Source organism: Nannospalax galili, unplaced genomic scaffold (assembly GCF_000622305.1).
Source record: "Nannospalax galili isolate Female #2095 unplaced genomic scaffold, S.galili_v1.0 scaffold1437, whole genome shotgun sequence".
Classification (NCBI taxonomy): domain Eukaryota; kingdom Metazoa; phylum Chordata; class Mammalia; order Rodentia; family Spalacidae; genus Nannospalax; species Nannospalax galili.
In genome coordinates this window covers 2,785,761-2,793,513 of record NW_008341050.1, presented here as the reverse complement: position 1 = coordinate 2,793,513, position 7,753 = coordinate 2,785,761, and the positions used below count along the sequence as shown (strand labels likewise).

The window sequence follows — 7,753 nt, the reverse complement described above, 5'->3', positions numbered from 1 at the left end:
TTATTTTGATATATCACAGTGAAAGATTTATCGTCCTCTTTTTTAAAAGGAGCCCCCCAAAAAAAAAAAAAAAAAAAAAAAAAAAAAAAAAAGTCTATTTAAATGGAAAATAGACCTTGTCTTCTGATTGTTAAAGTTCTATTAGGACTTTTGGGTAACTGTATATGGATTGATTTTTTTTTTTTTTTTTTTTTGCATTTGTAGCTTGCATAAAAACTCCTCAGATATTAGTCATAAGGATCCACAGATGTCTCAGAGTATAGTTTATGCACTTCTCAGTAACAGTTTCTTCCTAGAGTATAATTGTACCACCTGAAGTTCCTGAAGCAAAATATATTGCTTTCATTAGGGGGTCTTCCTTTTTGTTAAAGATTAGGAACAATACTCAGAGCTACCTCTTGACTGCCAGGCAGATATTGCACTGGGCTCTGAGGATAAGTAGTGTATGGTCCCTTTCCCTTTGGAGTTGAACTGTCAAGGGACAGTGGTAGTGTCTAATGGAGCCAGGTGAACATGGGAGGGAAGGAGGCCATTCTCAGCAGCTGCCAAGGATAAGAAGTCTCTTAGTAGTTGTTTGCAAATGCCTTACCCTTCTGAGATATAAGCCCCTCTCTCCTGTACCCATCTCTTCCACTTAGACCCTTAGGTGCACATGACCATGACTGTGAATTATTTTCTTCCCCCAGGCTGTGCTTGGTAAGTTTTGTTTGATTACATCCAAATAGTAGGTGTTGGTGGTATTTTACAGCACTCCCTGCACTCTTCCCACGCTAACTAGTATCTTGAGTAACTTCCTTGGTAGAAGAGAGAAATAATTTGGAAGAAAATCTAGTCATTTTTCATTTGTTTTAAATTTCTCCATTACTTCTCTTCCCTAAGACATCTGTTTGGGTACTTTTATCTGTACGTTTTCTGCTTCCCCAAAAAAATCAATTAAGAAGCCAGATTGTTTTTATCTTTTTATCATGCAACCATTGAGCTATTTTAGTAACATTGCAGTTATAGCAAAATAAATGTTGCAAAACATGACAACTGAGAGGCAAGTTCCACTACTTTAGAGCTTTTTAATTAGAGTGGAAATGAGACATGACTGTCCTGCCTAAAATTATAGTTACCTGCAGATTTAAAGAGCCCATCCTCAGTTTCTGTTCCTCATCCCTGCCAGATTTTCTCTTACACTGTTGATGCAACTGACTGGCCTTTCTATGGTATCAGTCCATGGTTTACATGTGGCTGTGTCTTGCTGTCTACTCAGGTATACCCTTGCCCAAAGTGTTTGATTCAGTGAGCAAGGAGCCAGCCGTGTTCACTCCTCTTGCTCTATTGCTCTTACCTTCACTCTTGTTTGTTTTGAGATAGGTCCCTGCTTCGTAGCCCTGGTAGACTTGGAGCTCACTGTGTAGACCAGGCTGGCCTCCAACTTGTAGTGATCCTCCTGTGTCTCCTTCCTGAGTGCTGAGATTACAGGCAATGCACCACCATGCCTGGCTTTTCTTTCTTTTTTCTGTGATAGTATACATGTATGTTATCATTTTAAACTTGTGAGGAGGACATGCTAAGGATCAAACATTTGGCTTTGTGCACACCAGGCAAGTACTCTGCCATTGAGCTATGTACTCTAGCCTCTCGTTTTAACCATTTTTAAGTGTATAGTTCAGTGGCTTTCATATTTACTAACATTCACATTGTTGTGGAATCCCCACCTCCAATGCATTTCCAGAACTTTCTCATCAGTGCAAATTGCAACTTTTTTTTAATGTTTTTAATTTCATTTTTATTTTATGTATATGCATTTTTGCCTTCATGTATGTAAGTGCACCATGTGTGTGCAATGCCTGAGGAGGCCAGAAGAGGGTGATGGATCCTGGAACTGGAATTGTTAGCTACCATGTGAGTGCTGGGAACCAAATCCAGGTCCTCTGCAAGAGTAGCCAGTGCTCTTAACCATGAACCATCTCTCCAGCTGGAAACTGTCTTTCAATAAATAATTCCTGAACTGGGCATGGTGTGGTACATCTCTGAACACCTACCCCTTGGGAAGCTGAGGCAAGAGGATTGTATGTTTGAGACCATCCTGGGCTACATTGACTCTTTATCAAAAACCAGAAAACTTCAGACTCTTATTCCTAATTCTCCCTAACCCCTAAAAATCACCATTCTGGGTACCTTTTTTCTAAAGTTATATATTTATAAAACCAGACTAAAGTTAGAGCATATGTATTTATTTGTTATAGTTAGTATTAACTTCATGTATTTACATTTAAATTTTAAGAAATTTGACAATTAAATAGTTTGTGCAACATACTATTTTGAAATGTATTTGCATTGTGTAATGGCTAAGCTGAACTAGTTAACATCACCTCACTTTGTACTTTCTGTGATTAGAGACCTCTGTTGTCAGCTGGCTATGCCATGCATTTTGCTGAATTGGTAGCAGAAGCACAGCCATCTTAGGTCCTGGTGCTTGCTTACCTGGTGACCCCAAGTATTCCATGAGAAAACTACCAGTAACAGTAAGATATACCATTTCAGCCTTTGTGGGTTAAACTCCAGGCCATTTTAGCTTTTAATGATACATATTTTTATTAAAAATAATTCATGGTCACTGTAGGAAATGTACCCAATATGGATAAGTTTTAGAGACCCATTAAAATCTTGTTGCTAGAGGATACCAGTTGTATTAGTCGGGATTCTCTAGAGACACAGGACCAATAAAATGAATATATACTATGAATAGAGATTTATTAGATTGGCTTATACAGTTGGGGCCAGTAGTTGAACAGTAGCTGCACTAGAGAGTCTGAGACCCCAGTAGTGGCTCAGTCCACGAGGCTGGATGTTTTAGTGATTCCAGTTTGGTGCTCAAGGCCTGCATGGAGGATTCCTGGAGACCCACTGATGTTTAGTCCAGTCACAAAGCCAAAGAAGCTAGGTTCTAATGGTAGTGAAGGATGGTGGCAGCAACAGGATAGCCATACTTACCAGCAAGACACAAAGGCAAGCAGAGAGGCAAAAGTAGCTCTGCTTTTCCTGGACCTCTGGAAAAAGAAGGTGCCACTCACTCTCCAGGAGGGTCTTCTCTCCTTAGCTGATTCTTCCTGGAAATGTCCTGACAGACCTGTCAGAGACCTGCATGGCTTTTAGTTGATTCCAGGTACAAAGAAGTTGATAGTTGTGCTGGATAGCTTTAGTGTCAACTTGACACACTGGGTTGAGGGAGCCTCAATTGGGGAATTGCCTCTATTGGACTGGCCTCTGGCCATGTCTGAGCTCTTGATGAGTGATATGGGAGGGCCCAGCCCACTGTGGGTGGTGCCACCCCTGGGCAGGTGGACCTGTGCTGCATAAGAAAGCAGGCTGAGCAGGGGCCAGGGGAACAAGCCAGTAAGCAGCATTCCTCCATGGCCTGTGCCCCAGCTCCTGCTTCTAAGTTCCTGCCCTGAGTTCCTACCTTGGGCTCCCTGATGAACTGTAACCTGGGAGATGTAAGCTGAATAAACCCTTTTCTCCCCAAGTTGGTAATGGTCAGAGTATTTTGTCCAGCAATGAAAACAAACTAGGACAGTAGTCAAGGTTAACCATCATATAACTAATTCTTTGTCTAATCTGAGTTGGTTGAATCATGTAAGATTGAAGTTTTTATAGGTTAAAACAATTTCATTTGGCTTAACACACCCAAAACAATTTTTTATTTTTGTGACTTCAAATGGAACTTCAAACACAGATAAGAAGTCATTTCTCTAGAATGTTATAATTCTTGCTCATAATCCTAGCACTCTGCAGATTGAGGCAGGAAGATCTCCAGGTTGAGGCCAGCCTTAGACTATCTAACAACTTCCAGGATAGCCTGAACTACAGAGTTGAGAGACTGTCTTAAAAAAAGAAGATAGATAGATTAGTAATCATTTTTAATGGAATACTTTTTTTTTGAAAGGGGTCTCATCATGTAGCCCTGGTTGACTTTGCTCTGTGAAACAGACTGGCTTCTAAGTCATAGAGATCCACCCACCTCTGCCTGCCAAGTTCCATCTCTGCCCCCCGCCCCATCAGATTGGAGTATGCTGTATGTAGTTGAACAATGGAATTATTTTTATCATATTGCACTAGAGGACTCTGAAATCTGGACTAATGTTAAATTTGGTTGATTTTTTTGGTTTTTTTTTTGAGACAGGGTCTCTCTGTAGCCCCAGCTGTCCTGGAACTCACTATGTAGACCAGGCTGGCCTTGAACTCACAGAGATCCGCCTGTCTCTGCCTCCTGAGTGCTGGGACTAAAGGCATGCGCCACCATGCCTGGCAATTTGGTTGATCTTTAAACTCCAAATCTCTACAAATCTCTTCCTTGGTAGAGAGGGTAATTCTGGAACAAAGGGTGGAGCTTGGGGGAAGTGAGAACTGGCAGCCACCAGAATCTGGGCAGAGGTTAGCAGCTGTCTGAGGTGCTTGCTCTTCCTTAATTCTGATTGGTGACTGTGACCTCATAGCTTACTCCTTTGTACTTAATGTTGATTTTTAACTGTGACTCAGCGAGTAAAAGCACTTGCTGTGCAAGCCTGAAGACCTGAGTTCAAATTCCCAGAACCCATGTCAAAGCTAGGTATCTGTTATTCCAGTGCTCCTGAAGCTAGATGGGAGGAGGAGACAGAATTCCTAAGAACTCATAGATAGGCCAGCAGTGAACAACAAAGAAGAGGTGTCTCAAAGAAAGTAGAAGGTTAGGACCATCACATGAAGCTGTCCTCTGACTTCCATGTATGTGCCATTGTGCATGTGCAGTGTGTACCCCACTCCCCGATATTTTTTAAAACTAAAAAAAAATTTGGGGGGGGGGATCTTTTTGAGACAGGGTCTCCCTGTAGCCCCAGCTGTCCTGGATTCACTATGGAGACCAGGCTGGCCTCGAACCCACAGAGATCCGCCTGCCTCTGCCTCCTGAGTGCTGGGATTAAAGGTGTGTGCCACCATGCCCAGCAAGCTAAAAATTTTTTTAAACTTAATTTTATTTATTATTGTGTGTGCGTGTGTATGTGTGCATAGTATGTGTATGTGAGTGCAGAGGACAACTTTGTGGTGTCAGTTCTCTCCTTGCACTTTTTTGTGTGAGTTCCAGGGATTGAATTTAGGTAGTCGGGCAAGTACCTTTACCTGCTGAGCCATCTTATCAAGTCAGAAGAATTTTTAATATAGAAAAATGCTATAAATGAGAAGAGGATATAGTTAATTCATGTAAAAAGAAATAGCTGTATGTTACAGTGTGTAGAATAAAACTAGAAAGTGGCTTCAGTATCTTTTTCTTATTACTTAGGCTGTATCTAGTGGGCTGTTTCTGTTGCAGGCATTTACAGTGTTGATGGCTGTCCTGGTTTGTTCTTCATGGCTGTGACAAAATACTTTGACCAATATCAACTTGGGGAGGAAAGGGTTTATTCAGCTTACAACTCCCAGGTCACAGTTCATCCGGGAGCCCAAGATAGGAACTCAGGGGCAGGAACTGGAAGCAGGAGCTGGAGCATAGGCCATGGAGGAACGCTGCTTACTGGCTTGCTCCTCTGGCCCTTGCTCAGCCTACTTTCTTATGCAACAGAGGCCCACCTGCCCAGGGGTGGCACCACCCACTGTGGGCTGGGCCCTCCCACATTACTCATCAAGAAGATGCCCTCAGATGTGACCATAGGCCAGTCCAATAGAGGCAATTTCCCAATTGAGGCTCCCTCAACCCAGGTGTGTCAAGTTGGCACCAAAGCTATCCAGCACAATGGCATAAGGTAGGACAGCACTGCCTAAGCAAACACAGCAAGCAGAGATGCAGATGCACCTTGTTGAATGCCAGCTAAGGGGGTAGACATGTTTGTGGGGCACAGAGCTGGGAGTTGCCCTATCCAGATCTTTTAAGAATGCAAAATGTTCATATTTAGTTCATGCCTCAGATAGAAGCCTGCCTAGGGTCTCCTAGACTCATATGGAAAACAGAAAGTCCCTGTAGTGCATTTGAACAGTCTAGAGTCCTGGGAGTCTAGTGAAATGAAGACTAGTTATATTTTGTTCTCTCACTGGTCTGACCTTTGTCTTGAACAAGTTCTAATTCTCTGATTCTTAGTTGCTTTTCATTCTTAGATAACCTGTAATGCTTTTGTAGACCAGCTTCAAAATATTGCTGCCAGAGATAGCTGAGATGTATTGATTGTGAGTGCATTAAGAGGCGTATCAGTTTGTTGACTGTAGTTATTGTAGTAGATAGGATCATAATTCTTTGTCCTTTGTACTGCCTAACAGTGACTTTGCTATTTATGGTTTCCAAGTTATTTTTAGGTCCAGAAAATGTTGTCAGGGTCTGTGTTGATTAGAGACTGGGGCATAAGTTGTGGAGAAAAGCGTGGGTTGGCTATTTGTTTTGGGGGAAAGAAGAGTCTGGAAACCTTGGGCAATTCTCTGTGTCCAAAAAAACAAGCTAGATGGCTCCTGAGGAATGAAAGTGGCTGTCCTCTGATCTCCACACACATGCATGTGCACCTGCATACAAAGACACACACATGATGAATGGAGAAGAGCTGGGGAGATAGCTCAGCTGATAAAGTGCTTGCTGTATAAGCATGAGGACCTGAGTTCAGTCACCAGCACCCTTGTGAAAAATCAGACAGGATGAAACACCCTTGTAATCCCAGCAATGCAGAGGGAGACAGGTGAATTCCTGGAGCTTGCTGGCCAGCCAGCGTAGCTAACCCCAGATCTCAGTGAGAGACCCTATCTCAAAAAGAGTTGCAAAGCTCCCGAAGGACAACACCCAGGGTCCCAAGGTTGACTGACCTCTACACACATGCACATTTTGAGCATACTCTCACACATGAACATGGACACATACCTGCACATAACCATGTATGTGTTCACGCACACACGAATGAAGAAGCACTGAGTGTGTAAACAAAGTCTAGTATGATGTTAGGCTATAGTACTTTTTGAGTTAAAAAGAGAAGTAAGAATTTATCTTTAGGGGCTAGAGAGATGGCTCTATGGTTAGGATTGCTTGCTGTTCTTTCAGAAGATCTGAGTTTGGTTTCTTGCATCTGTATCAGGCAGCTCACAACTACCTGTAGCAACTCCAGAGGATCTGCCACCTCTCTTCTGGCCTTCATGGGTACCCACACACTTGTGTCATACACACACACACACACACACCACACAAAGAAATAATTTATCTTTACTTTCATATGTATATATGTCAAGAAACTTTGGAAGAATGTACTGGAGACGAATAGAAGTGTTTATGTGAGGGCAGGATGAAGTTTAGGAGACTGATACTCTGACCAGTACCAACTTGGGGAGGAAAGGGTTTATCTGGCTTACATCTCCCAGGTCACAGTTCATCAGGGAGCCCAAGGTAGGAATTCAGGGCAAGAACCTGGAGGCAGGAGCTGGAGCACAGGTCATGGAGGAACACTGCTTACTGGCTTGCTCCCCTGGACTGTGCTCAACCTACTTTCTTATACAATATACACCCACCTGCCCAGGGGTGGCACCACCCATAGTGGCCTGGGTCCTCCCATATCTCTCAATAATCAAGAAGATGTCTCACAGACATGGCCACAGGCCAGTTCAATGGAGGAAATTTCTCAGTTGAGGTTCCCTTTACCCAGGTATGTCAAGTTGACAGCTAAAGCTATCCAGCACGATTGACTCCTTGTCAACTTGACACACACACACATACATACATACATACACACACACACACACACACACACACACACAATCACTATGA

At 42.8% G+C, this 7,753-nt stretch overlaps 1 protein-coding gene across 2 annotated transcripts in view; it reads left to right on the top strand.

The window, feature by feature from the left end:
• Sgpl1 (sphingosine-1-phosphate lyase 1) overlaps positions 1-7,753 on the top strand; it is a 61,114-nt gene that overhangs the window by 24,575 nt on the left and 28,786 nt on the right. The gene's annotated exons all lie outside the window — the stretch shown is intronic.